We start from the raw sequence: 14,786 nt of genomic DNA, 5'->3' as shown, positions 1-14,786 counted from the left end.
ATATGTAACATTTGGATTCTGACCACACATGAAATTCATTGTTCTAATTAATGGATCTTATTAGCTGCGCATGTAATGTGTGATCCAAAATATTGATAAGTTCTCTTTAGTATACACTTGGCATTTAAATAATATAAGCTATGTCCTCCATCTTTGGAGCTCCACAAATACATTTATGATGAGGAATTTGGGTTAAACCTTCTATATGTAATGATCATGTTTATCTGTTCAAATCTCAAATACACTCATAAGATGCTTGGGTATTTTTGTACTAAAATATTTTTTCAGTTTGGAGGGTGTGTTTCAACATGCTGGCCTTCCTGAAGTTAACTACCTGGTATATCTTTTTGATCTTCTGTATTCAAAATTCAGTTGGACAAGAAAGAGACCACAACTTTTGATACAGTTTGTGTGTTTTACTGTCTAAGAGATTTCTAATTGAGATTTAGACTCTTCTGTCAGACATAATTTTGGAAGTCTGTCAGTTTCCATAGAATGGATTCAGTACCAATAATTATATGCCTTAATTTTTGACAAAGAACAAAGTACATAAATTCCTCACTCAGCTCTAAATGCAGCAGTTGAAGTCCTTTTATCCACAACCAAAATACTCAGATGCTGTGATTGTGTTTGCTCTGGTAATGGTACATGTTTAAAGTCCCAAACCTTAGCTTCATTAAAGAGAATAGGAACCAATAATAATATTTTTGTTATTTTTCTTGTTATAATGTTCTAATAATTTGAAAAACTTTCCAGCATCTCTTTATGGTGACACGTGGTTTGGCACTAGAGTTTCAGTATCTGGTGCTCCCTCCCCACTTTCCCCCCTCAGTCAGGTTTCTACAAACATTTGTGCTGGGTAGGTAGCTTCCTTGGAATTCCTAATTTCAGCTTGGAGGGTTGGTCAGATAGGGATGTCTTGGGAAGGATCCATTCTTCCAGGTCCTGCTCCATGCTACAGGTCTGTTTACAAATTCTGCATGGACCACAACAATCCAAAGAACACAGCTGGTTGAAGCTAGATGTGTAGAGGGGTTCAAGAATTAATGGGGGGCCGAAAGCCCTACTAAGCAGGTATATACAAAAGTATGAAGGCTATTGCTTAACTCATTGTAAGCCGCCCTGAGTCTCCGGAAAAGGGCGGCATATAAATCGAACCAATAAATAAATAAATAAACAAACAAATAAATAAATAAATAAATGTTTTTCTCTTGCAAACAAGAAATATCTCCTAAAGTTAACACTTATAGTGCTTGTCTTCATTGACACACACTGCAGTGAGAGGGACATGTACCACAGTGGCTTGAAGGCAGAATACTGTAAACTTTTGTAGGAACCATCTATCTTTATAAAGCTATAAATAGATGTTTGCCTCTTCAGACAGAGACCTTGAGCCACAAAGTGCTTTAAATAGTTACATTGGGGATCTTACAACTTACTCTCTTTTGACCCCATCTCATGTGACAGAATAGTAATTGGAAGTATATTTCTGGAAACCAAAAGTTTCATAATATTTAGAGGGGCAGAAGATTAAGACGCTATCCTATTGAGCCATGTCTTTTATTTATTTTTTCTTAAGTTAAGAAGTTGTTAAATTACATTTTCTTCAACTTGAATGCTCAAGAAAAATGGGTCAGCTACCTCGCTATTCATAAAATGGTTACCATAGTAGCTGTGGTTAATTAGAAAAGATCAATTGACAAGAAGACTAAAATTTATAAGGTTGTTTCCTCTTACATTATCTAGCCTCCAGGGATAGGTGATCAGCCCCTACCTTTTAATTGTCTTACCTCAAAATAGAGATAGAAGTGAGCATAGGTATAAGGAACACAATTAGCTATAGCTACTCATAATTTTTCATTTCTAAGAAGCTAAGAGGGGCTACACAAAATGATTCTGCAGGCTTTGCTTTTCAGCATGGCAGATTCCTTTTATATTTTGTTTAAAATCTTTTGGGGGTGGGAAGGCTAGGTATGTGGTAAGCCAGAGGACATATGAGTGGTGATGGGACAAATTGGGAACGGCAGGTGTCAGTATGAAAGCTGTGCTAACAGGATAAAATTATATTTTTCAGAGCTCATTGAGATCTGTTGCATATGATTTATTTCTATATGATCTGTGCATGATTTATTAATAGGAATATTACCAAAGCAGTTTACAAGTAACATTTTGATTCTTGATTACAGTTTAAGCTTAAACAAGGTTTACCTCCTGGCATCAAGGAAGAAATTACTACTGAAGGCAAGAAAAGTCACTTGTGTTGTGCAACCTGTTCTGCTTGAAACACATTTTCTTCCTACCCACCATCTAAATAAAATGCTGCTGAATTTAATAGGGCTCCCAAGTGTAAAGGATTACAACTATAATTTCATGAGGCAGTTCTGAAATATTCAATTAGTAGATGGTGGGTAGGAAGAAAATACAATGGTAATGGGGAGGTATTCTTGATGCCGCCTGAGCAAGGTTTTATTTTAATACTTGTTAAATAGTTTCATTTCTCTTAGGATAAATAGAATAGACCCTGAAAACTATCACTTTATTAGTTATGACAAATCTAAAAGACATTAATTCACCACAGTAGATACATGGAAAATGAATGTTTTGAACAATTTTTTATTTTAGGAAGGTATAGGCTACCAATGAAAACAAGACAAGATAATTAAAGTTGCGACTGTCTCATTTTAGAGGTAAATTATTTTAAGTACAGCCTAGGAAAAAAAAGTGTATATTTAGCTTGCGGTGTTCTGTAGTCTATTCAGAATTTTTATAATGTTTCTCAAACCTCTGAAAGATTTGTAGCAACCATTTTGCTCCTTAAAAGCCCCACAGTCACGCAAAAAGTCAATAATATATTGACCCGACCCTATTGACTTTAAGAGGATTTTGTTGGACCTGAAAGATATGCTCATTAAGTACAGTTAGTGTGTGATCAGTTAAAAGGTGAAGGGCGTTAGCCAAGAGCTTTAGACCCAAAAGCTCACAGCTGAGAAATTTCCCTCAGTCCGATGCCCTCTAGACAAATTGGATTGTATCATGTTGATTAGAGAATTATGGGACCTCCAATCTAATATAGAAAATATCTAGTATCAATAGTTAGTTTCTGAGATCCAGGACTGATGCTTCCATAAAATGTTATGTGTAATTGACCATGGGAGGAGCCTAAAATTCATTTAGCTTTTCTGATCATTTCAGCCTCTCTAAAGTCTAGTATAGTCCTTGGCCCCAAAATGATATGCCTTCAATGCCTGCCAGCTCAGCCTTGCTAGATTTGTTAGTTGGAGGTGATTGAAATTGGATTTGGGTTTTTTGGCTGCTTCGTTGTAAATTAGAAAACACCCCAATTATTTTTTTCAAATAGGTTATTAAACACCATCCCTATTCACAGATTCAGAATAATAGGCATAATTTATATTGTTGAGGAAAAATGTCTTAATGCTTTGTTTTTTTAGCCACATTACTAATTAGTAGTACATAAAATGATGACCACAATTTTCAATCAATAATTATAAAATAAACCCCAAGGTTGTAGTTCATGAAATAAAATGTCTCTGAGATGACAGTGGAGCATCTGACTGTTCCAGAGAGTCTAAATATTTTACTCTGGGTCTTTTAATGTTTTCAATGAGCCTGCAGAAATACATGAACACAGAACAGAAAGAGTCATATGGGATAATATGCCAAATAGGGAAAGGGTCTCCATTTTTTTATATTAAACATTTACTCAGTCACAGTTTAAGATTATTCATGCATTACTAACAGTAATCAGGACACACTTTTCCTCCCTGTCAGTTTAATTGAAATGATTCTGTCTCCAAATTATCCAGGTCACTTGGGGCCGATGTATTCTTTGGCATTCTGGCTTCATTCCATTATGAAAGAATTGCTTGTGTTAATAATAATGCTGGATGTTTCTGCTTAAGGGGAAAGGTGTGTGTGGCAGGGAGGGGTGAACTGGTACTCAAGTAGCGACAAGCTCATAAAATTGTGACTTCTCGGAGTGTAATACTCATCATTTGTTCTATTGCATGGGGCATGAGCTCCTATTATTCGTCATAATGGCCGTGGTGGTTGAAGCTGATGAAAGTTGAACTCCAATAACCTTTCTAGAGGACTGCAGTTTTCCTTCCTTCATACTGATGTTTGGAATATCAGAGGGTTGAACATTTTATATATTTTATATACATTTGTAATCCCACTTTTCTTCACAAAAACTAGAACCAAATGTTATTTTCATTACAAGGCTGTAAAATATCTCAATTATCTTCCAAAAAGTGTTCATGAATGTAATGAACCTTTCCAATAATAATGCCCATAAACAGACAATCCCAGTGCAAATTTTCATACAGGCATAGAGTTTTATATCTTTCTACACATAGACTCTTATGCCAGGATTTTAAATGCTTCTACTTAAGTTATCTGAATGTAATACATTCCTCCTTATTCTCAAAGTCCCTATAGATTTGCATCAGCCATAATTCAAGCATAACTGGAACTGACGGCAGCTTAAACAACATGGAAAATGCCTGCAAGAACAGGTACCTATTCTCAATAATGTCATTGTTTCACTTTACATGGTAGTTGTGCAACTTCAATAGTGTTTCTATGTGTATAAGCCTTCAAGTCAGTTTTGACTCCTGGTGACTACATGGCCAAGTCAATGCAGTTTTCTTGGTAACTTCTTACAAAATTATTTGCCACTGTAGTCTTCTTACTGGAAAACGTTGACTCTCCAACGTTGCCCAGCTGGCTTTTGTGACTAAGGCAAAACTTGCACTCAGGCTCCCCCACTTCTAGTTGAAGTTCTTAACTCCTACCCCAGACTGGATCTTTTAGTAGAAGAGGAGCCAGTCTTTTCAAAATTACTCTCTCTTGATGTAAAGCTTTGAATGACTTTGCAGTAAGAAGCACTGGCTTTATGGTAAAGGAAATAAATTTACCTACAAAGATGTAAGTGTGGCATTGAAAATTTATTTTGTTAGTTAGAGTGGTCTGGCCTGGCCTGTTTGTATAGCAGGATCATCTTGGCAGCAGTAAAAAGTCAACTGAGATTGGCCATTATGTTGCATTTTCATTGGAGCATTATAAGTAGACTAGAAAAGATGTGAAATATTACAAGATTTACAGAACCTTTAAGGGCAAGCACCTTGGAACCAAACCTCATGTTACTTTGGAGGAGTATGATATGATCTCTTTAGGTATTTTGTTAAAAAAAAATAGCCCTATGCTCCCTAATTCAGCTGGGATGACAGTGCAGTATGAGGAGGTGAGACTAAAATGCTGACCTGTTAATAGCAGAAGGGAAAAAATAACCAACATTGATATTGTGCAGAGCAATTCTGGCTGGTTTTACAGTAAATGGCATTTTGGAGGTGGTAATAAGTTGAGAAATATACTCCATCCTATTTTGGTTTGATTTAAATAAGGGCATTGTTTTTGATAAAAGTAAAACAGGGTGGAGGTACATTCACAATTAATTTACTAAATTTGTAATCTGGCCTATGAACATTCTTCCTGCCAGAAATACAGAGAAGCAGGCAAATCATAGTCATCTGACGATCCTTGAGAGAAAGGAAATAGATAACAGAAACCAGATTGCTGTCAGCATATAGGCATGGTGTTAGTATCTATAATTAGGGTAGGTTAGAGTCCCTTTAGTAGAGAACAATATAGATATGTGGGAATAGCCAGAGTAAGGTAATCCCATACCTCAGACTTGAACATTGGGCACTATCTAACAAAATGAAATTCAACAGTGAAGAAAGCAAGGTTCTACATTTAGGGAAGAAAAACAAAAGCACAGGTACCGTATATGTGGTACCTTGCTAAATAGTAGTAACTGTGAGAGGGATCTTGGAGTCCTAGTGGACAACCATTTAGATATGAGACAGCAGTGTGCAGCAGCTGCCAAAAAAGCCAACACTCTAGGCTCCATAAACAGAGAGATAGAATCAAGATCACGTGAAGTGTTAATACCACTTTATAATGCCTTGGTAAGGCCACATTTGGAATATTGCATTTGGTCGCCACGATGTAAAAAAGATGTTGAGACTCTAGAAAGAGCGCAGAGAAGAGCAACGAAGATGATTAGGGGACTGGAGGCTAAAACATGAAGAATGGTTGCAGGAACTGGGTATGTCTAGTTTGATGAAGAGAAGGACTAGGGGAGACATGATAGCAGTGTTCCAATATCTCAGGGGTTGCCACAAAGAAGAGGGAGTCAAGCTATTCTCCAAAATACCTGAGGGTAGAACAAGAAGCAATGGGTGGAAACTAATCAAGGAGAGAAGCAATTTAGAACTAAGGAGAAATTTCCTGACAGTTAGAACAATTAATAAGTGGAACAACTTGCCTGCAGAAGTTGTAAATGCCCCAACACTGGAAATTTTTAAGAAGATGTTGGATAACCATTTGTCTGAAGTGGTGTAGGGTTTCCTGCCTGGGCAGGGGTTTGGACTAGAAGACCTCCAAGGTCCCTTCCAACTCTGCTATTCTATTCTATTCTATTCTATTCTATTCTATTCTATTCTATTCTATTCTATTCTATTCTATTCTATTCTATTCTATTCTATTCTATTCTATTCTACTCTACTCTACTCTACTCTACTCTACTCTACTCTACTCTACTCTACTCTACTCTACTCTATTCCAGTCCAGTCCAGTCCAGTCCAGTCCAGTCCAGCTCTAGGATTTACATTGCTTTTTAAAAAATTCCTAAGTATTTTTGGGATACATTGCTCATAAGTTACATTGCTTGCTTAGTTTTAGACTCTTTGGCCTAGCAAGCATTATATTTGTACATGGCAATTAATTATATTTTTTTGCCCCTATCTTCAAATGATTTGTTCCTTATTTAATTGGCTCTTTTCCTCACAACAGACCGCATAAACCTGGACTTTCTATTTTCAATAGTCTATGGAGATTCTCAGTCATCCAGGTCATGGTTGTCCCAAAGATGCTTTTTTCAAGAGGCAACTGGACTTTCTGGTTTTTCTTTGAAGGTGTCTCACTTCTCATCCAAGAAGCTTCTTCAGCTCTGACTAGATGGTGGGGAATGGAAGGATTTACTGTACATTCCTTGCAGACAGCTGTTCATTAGCATTCTTTTAGTGGGTCAATAGCTGGTCAATTTTCAATAGTGTTATGGACAAGCAGCAACTCTATTTTACTTAATTCTCCTCATAAGACCTAATAGCTTTCCAGCATTTTTGGCAGTATTTTACCTTGAATCAACCAATTATAGTACTCCCTCCCCCCAAAAATTATGTACACATTAAATAAAATGGGAAAGAGGACCCACTCCATGGCATCCCACAATGGAATAATCATAGGTTGATGGCTCTTTCTTCATGAGTAAGTCACAATAGCAGAAGGATGCCTCCAAGCTCCAATTCTCACAAGTGGTCCCGAAGAATGGTATCAAATATTTCTGAGCTATCCCACAGGACTACTAGCAATCTGAGTGTAAGGCACCAAATTCAAGATATATCTCCTGTCTTTCCTTTAGGAGTTCATGGCTGTTTATGTCAGATCCCCTCTTCCATTTTCCCCCAAAACAGCACGAGACAGTGAGTGAGTTAGGTGGGTTTTCCCAATTTGAGTTTAATCCATATACTTCTAAGTATGAAACTGGAAAGCTAACTGAAAACCACTGATCAGTTTGTAAACAAATTGGAAGACTTCCTGTAATGCCAACCATTAGTTGCTATTACTGAAAGCTAAAATTTGCAAGCAGAATACATTTTATAGATTAACACCAGCTGAGAACTATATGTAGAGAGAAAAGGTTCTGATTATTTTTTTCCTTGAGAAGAAGCAAAGAAAATGGAAATTAAATGGAGAAAATAAAATGTTTTAAGGTTCTGATAAGGGTCCATTTTAGGGCATGCAGAGTGTAGTTATAAATTCTATTTACAGTTCAAATATGACTTAATTCCAAATAATCTGTCTGAATTGGATTCTCCGCTACAGGTTATGAATAATGCACACATAGAAATAATCCATACTCTCTCCTCTATAATCTAAACATATTACACATAATGGCAGATGACAAATTTGGGAAGTCCAGCTACTACCGAATTAGCTTTTGTTGAGAATACTGGTAAATTCACTGTCGCCCAGCAGGCAACTTTTCAGAAGCTCATTAATGCAACATGCAGAGTTATTGGCACTCAAAGCTATTTTCTAGAATAATTTTGATTGGAGAATGAAAGGTGATATAAAAAGTTTTGAAATGAAATTATCTAGCTGTTGCCTCCAGGGAGAAATGAAGTCTAGTTAATCCAGTGAGCTTATTTATCTGCATAGTTACTTCTATCATTCTCCAAGAATCTCATTCTGTTACACAACTCTTCATCGATAAAGTAATATATTAAAATGTCTAGTTGTACGAACAATTTTGGCCAAATATTATGAAGCAATAATCTCTGCTGCAGGTAAACTCATTTTTTAAAAAACAATTATTTGATGGGCATCTTAGAAGATGCACATCTGGAGCATCTGTGGTGCCTAGAATGAGAGTGGATAAGTGATGTGGCTCTCATAGAAAATTGATTTGACAGTCTTTTGATTCTGATTCTATTCATCTATAGTGCAGTCTACTTCTAGGATCAACAGGCCAATAATTGAGTAATTATAGTGCTTGGACCTGTAAGTGGAGGACTACCTTTTGCGGGGGAGGAGAAGGAAGAAAGAAAAAGAATGACATGACAGTGTATCTACCTCCTTTCCAAAATGGATTGCCCTGTTGCTGTAGCTTTCCTTCATTATCCATTCTTTGCTTTTGCACTGGCAAATTGTAAGCTATATTTTCCAAGGAGGAGATTTGTAGAGCTTCCAGTTAGCAATCTCTGTTGTACAAATTCCCAGATTGTATTTCATGTCCATTAAAGCTTCAGAAGCAAGCTACTGCAATTTGTCGACTGCAGATGTTTATTTATATTCTAAGATCAGCAACAGCTATCTTTGTCTTTAGCAAAGACAATTTCTCCTCATAGTGAGCCTATTTTTGGTTTGACCTTTAAGAAAAGAAAAAAAAACCCATCCCAGTATAATTACCTATTTAATCAATTTATATACTAGATTACTAGAGTGCTTACTATATCAAAAGGATCTCTCAAAGCAGCATCTAGCTGAATTAATTTGCCTGACTCAGCAGTAGTATAGCTCTTCTGAAAGTCAATCTGTCCCTAACATTTTATCATATAAATACTGTAGTATCCACAGCAGCTTCCTTGGCTGTTTGACTAACATAGTGAGCAACTGGGATGGCTGTATTTAAACTATCTTCCAGCAATATGTATGATCTAGTTCAGTGATGGCTAACCTTTTTGCCGTTGCGTGCCAAAAGCAGGAGGAGCATGGGGGGGGGGGTCGCATACACATGTGTCCACACCCATAATTCAATGTTCCCCACCCCCCCACGCATGCGCACATGACCCCAACACACTCCCTCCGCTTTTGGCACACAATGGTACAGTGGGACCGTTAGGCCTGTTTTTCGCCCTCCAGAGGCTTTCGCGGAGCCTGGGGAGGGTAAAACGGCCTTCTCCAACCCCCCAGAGGCCCTCCAGAAGCCGGAAATGGCCCATTTGCTGACTTCTGGTGGGACCGGAAAGCCTGAAAACTAGCTGGTCAGCACACGCATGTGCACTGGAGCTGAGCTAGGGCAACAATTGCGTGTCCACTATTATGGCTCTGTGTGCCACCTGTGGCACATGTGCCATAGGTTTGCCATCACGGATTTAGTACTTTAAGGAAATTGTTTACCTCTTTCTCCAAATAAATTGCTTTTCTTCCTACTGTCTCATTAAGGTATGTAAACTAGCTTATTTGTTTTCCGAACAATCTGGAAACTGGAGTTGAGGAAGTTATCTACATAGGAACTGGAACAGCCATTCCAGGCCTTTCACAGAGAGGCTCCTAATGAAATTTGCAATTTTGCAGGTGACTCCAATGTAATATATTTGCAATAGAATTTTATATATGACTTCTTAGAATTTCTGGGGATTTTCAAAAGACATTTTGCAACAAAGAAAGTAAGTAGTCAATAGAGAGTTATTTAAATTCTTAATTAATGATAATAAATACATTAGGTCATCAAGGCAAAATAACAGCTGTCTACTATTTTCTGAATAGTATTGTGTGTAATCTACAAGCAGATGCTGAGATTCACAAAATTGTGCCTTCTCAATATGCATCAGATACCCAGCAATTATATAACTATATAAGTTATAGTGAAATGTGTATTCATTGAATTTCTGGCTGCACAAGTACAATGTTATAGTAATAGGAACTGCTCAAAATGAGAATTAGATCAATTTAAACCCATCAGATATATTACTAGAAAGTAATGTGGACCATTACTATTTGTAGAATTATTGCAAGCCCACTTTTTCTTGCACATATGAACCAGATGTAATTCCAACAGGAGAGTCCTATAAAATAATTGGGTTACAGTCTATGTAGAAGTAATCACCTTAGTTAATCAATTTATTTAAAGTGTAACTATGGCCAATTGTATACTTTGTTCAGTAATAAGCACTAATTTGATCTAATTCTGTCCTATATAAATTCTCACATTTTTGCTCCCTCTCCACAGTAAAATTCTAACATATTTTAGAAGAATGTCCATCCAAAGAAATATATGAAGACCTCAAAAAAAAAGTCAATAATATCTATCAGTCTGGAAAAAGCCATTTCTAAAGCTCTGAAGTGCCACCAACACACATTCAGACATACAGCCTTGAAATGGACAGGATCTGGGACCAGAGTGTGACAACCTTACCAGTATTGTTTCAAGAATCCAGCATGAAATTCTCCAGAAAATCACAACAAGCCCCAGAACCACTATCAGAAAACAACTGAGAATATAAGCACCTAAATGATCTATCAAATGTCTGTAGCAAGGGTCAAACTCAAGACCCGTGGGCCAGACCTGGCCCGCAGGTGCTTAGATTGGGCCCGCGGGGCTGCCTTGGAAACAGCAAAGGACTGGCCCATGGTGCCTCTGCCAGTGAAAATGGAGCTTGGGAGGGTGGCCCTCTCGAGCTCTATTTTCACTGGCAGAGGGTTTTCAGGAGGCCATCGCAACCAGAAATGGAGCTCGGGAGCCTGTTTTCACTGGCAGAGTGCTCGGGCCACCACAGGCACCCTCCCTGGCCACACACACCCCATCCCCCCCAAGGTCAAACACCACCCTGATGTGGGTTTCAATAAAATCGAGTTTGACATCCCTGTTCTGGAGGAATGTTCAATGTCAACGTAAGTAAAAAATATAACTTGTGGGTCACATGTATCTTGTGTCCTACAGAAACCAAATACTACAATCCACAATAAGACCCTCATGTCAGCTATCAATAATGGAGGTTGTAGTGTTATGGAATCAGGATGCTTTGCTGTCTCAGGACCCAGCTGATTTGCTATCATCGAAGAAGGCATGAATACCGCTTTGTAGCATAGAATGTCCAAAACACCTGAAAAAAAACTTCAAAAAAACTATCAAGCCACTTTTTTATCATCTGAAGCTGACGTTGAATTACAAGTGGGTCATGCAGCAAGAGAGGGATCACAAGCTTACAAGAAAGTCTTGAGAAAAATGAAGAACAAAGTCAATGTTCTGAAATGACTAGAAACTACAGACCAGGGGTGAAATGCTACCGGTTCGGACTGGTTTGCCCAAACCAGTAGTAATAAAAACTACCGGTTCAAGCGAACCGGTTGTAAAAAAATGCTACCAGTTTAGACGAATCTGTATTTCCGACGATCAACTATGCTGCACTATTTATATTCGCTAGAAAGCAGGAAATCCTGCTTTCTAGCGAATCTAAATCGTGTGGCACAACTGTTCCTCCCCTTGCTGTTCTACTTACTTTAGAAAAGGCTTCTTAAACCTCCTTTTTCAGCACTGCGTGGTAGCGCCTGCAGTCCGCATGTGTGCAAAGAGCACGTTTGGTGAACTCCTTGCATGTGTGCGCGCAGCGAACCAGTTGCAAAGCAAACCAGTAGCAGACCTTGGAGCATTTTACCCCTGCTAGAAACCCTCTACCAAAATATGGCAGAATGTTACTGACCTGAAGCAGTTTCCATAGAATAGATCAACATTCCCACACTGCTATAGGAAATACTGATTACCAATTATAGATGTGTTTTATCAGTGTTATTGCAATCAGTAACCAAATTTAAGGTGGTGATTACTTTTCCACATAGGAACATTGCATGCTTTATCAAACAGAATAATAGAATAACAGAGTTGGAAGGGACCTTGGAGATCTTCTAGTTCAACCCCCTGTTCAAGCAGAAAACCCTATACTATTTCAGACAAATGGTTGTTAAATGTCTTCTTAAAAACCTCCAGTGTTGGAGCATTCACAACTTCTGGAGGCAAGTCTTTCCACTGATTAATTGTCTAACTGTTAGGAAATGTCTCCTTAGTTCTAGGATGGTTCTCTCCTTGATTAGTTCCCATACATAGCTTCTTGTCCTGCCTTCAGGTGTTTTGGACAAGTAAAACAAGCATTAAAATATTGTGATTAATAATAAATTGGAGTCCATTTATATGTCAGCTAGTCCCACATGAAGCCTTGATAACATTCAGTGATAATTATGGAAATCAAAAAGGGGTTCAATACTTTTTGGGGAAAAGTACAGCTGCATTTTTTCAGTCACTCTGCATTCTGCTCCATTCCACAGTTGAGCCAAAATGCTGGTCGGAGGAAAATATCACTTCTAAGACTCATAATAGCCTATGAAATTCAGTAAAGTCTTTATATTTAATTGTGAGTTCTTAAGCACTTACTTTTCATATTGTTGCCTTTTGAAATATGAGTGGATTTTGGAACAAACTTAAGTTTATCAATTAAATGGAAGGTTTTTTTAAATTATGGAATTTGCTTGTCTTTTTATAACTAAATAGTTCTAATATTTTATAAATTAAATATAGAAGAGCTCCCACAGGTTAATAAAGAGTGATGTCTCATCTTTCATGGTTTGCAGACATAATTGCCTTCCCTAATGACTTGTTCTGCAATTCCTTAGGGGTATTAATTATGATAATTTACTTTCCTACTGCCTTCAATACAATCTTCTTTCCCCAAAAAACGGTTTCTTCCTTAGAAATATCCATATATTCCATTCTCATCTACCCACATAGTCCATCTTTATACAATAACATCCCTCTCTAATTATCTCTATTTAGGGCTTTTTCTGGAGACCATGGAAGTCTTCCCAATATTGGGAAGAATGAATTACAAGGCATAGATAAGTGGTTATTCAAGAGCCCAGAAAACATTGGAGACTGTAAACAGTGTTGGGTGGAGTGCATCTTGAGTATAGCTGGAGTGAAAGGGTTGTGAGAAGCTCTGAGGAAAGAGCAGGTGAAGAATTTCTTCTCAGAAGTCATAATGGCTTGGCTTGGCACAAGTAATTCTTGGCTGGCTTGGCAAATTATTAGCAGTCATTGCAAATTGGGTTACAAACCCTTCCTCAGTTCAGCCATTTAATCCTCCAGAGATGCCACTTTCTGCATCAGGTTGCAATTCTGATGCAGTAAATTGGGATTTGCCCTGGCTCTGAGAGTAGAGTGGTCAGATGAGCAGATGGGGATTACTATTGTCTTTCCTGCTTTGAAGAAAGTGGCTGTAATATTGACAGTGGCAGTCCTGGTGGTCTCTGTAACAAGCCTTAAATAATATGATGGCCACAGAAAGCAGGAAGTAATTGAAGTTAGCTACCAGGTACTGCCATTTTCCAATTTGCTTGCAGGGACAACATGATTTGAAACTGGAGTCACTTTCACATGGCACCAATTTCACTCTCCAATTTCTCTAAAATATTTTGAAGTTGTCCATAAAATGCCTTTACTTCTACTGACCTTATACTCTGAGAATAGGAAGAAAACCGGTGGGTGAGTGGATGGGTTTGGGGAGGGCACAAGGGTTCTCTGGTGAACTGAAAATCTGAAATCTGCTTTGAATGTTTAATAAATGTTTTAAGTATGGAAATGTCTGTTCCCTCTTCTTTAATCTGATTGCCCTTCAGAATTACTGCCCCATAGGAGTTTCTAAAATATCATCATTTGGCCAAATTTTAACCAATCTTCACCAAACCTTACACTCTCTTAGAGGTGAAACAGGATTTTGTGCCTCCTCATTCTTAGGTTCTTAAATTTGCCTCCCTTTATTTTATGAGTTAAAGGTAAAGGTTCCTCTTGCACATATGTGCTAGTCGTTCCCAATAGGTGGTGGTTCTCATCTCTGTTTCAAAGCCGAAGAGCCAACGCTGTCCAAAGACATCTCTGTGTCTCTGTGGTCATGTGGCTGGCATGAGTAAACACCAAAGGCGCACGGAACGCTGTTACCTTCCTTATTTTTCTACTTGCATTTTTTACGTGCTTTCAAACTGCTAGGTTGGCAGAAGCCAACGGGAGCTCACCCCGTTATGTGGCACTAGGGATTCGAACCACTGAACTGCCGACCTGTCGATCGACAAGCTCAGCGTCTTAGCCACTGAGCCACCGCATACCTTTTATTTTATGAGTAGGGCAATGTAATAGAATGTTCAAAGACTTTAAAAGTAAGCATAATTTTATTTCATATAGTTCAGATTTAAAAATACTGAATTACAGAGGCAGCATCGTAAAACAGAATCACAGCTATTTCTTTCTGCAGCTTTCAAAATGTTTCAAAACTAGTAAGGATAGTTGGCAGATGCTCCCCCCCTGCCTCAAGCACAGAAGCTTCTGCAGATATAATTCAAGCTTACAGCCGAGTATATTTACTGACCTCATTTTT

This window comes from Pituophis catenifer, unplaced genomic scaffold (genome assembly GCF_029215685.1).
Source record: "Pituophis catenifer annectens isolate HBS135680 unplaced genomic scaffold, rPitCat1.0.hap2 SCAF_4, whole genome shotgun sequence".
NCBI classification, from domain to species: Eukaryota; Metazoa; Chordata; class Lepidosauria; order Squamata; family Colubridae; genus Pituophis; species Pituophis catenifer.
Note: the sequence above shows the minus strand (reverse complement) of the source record.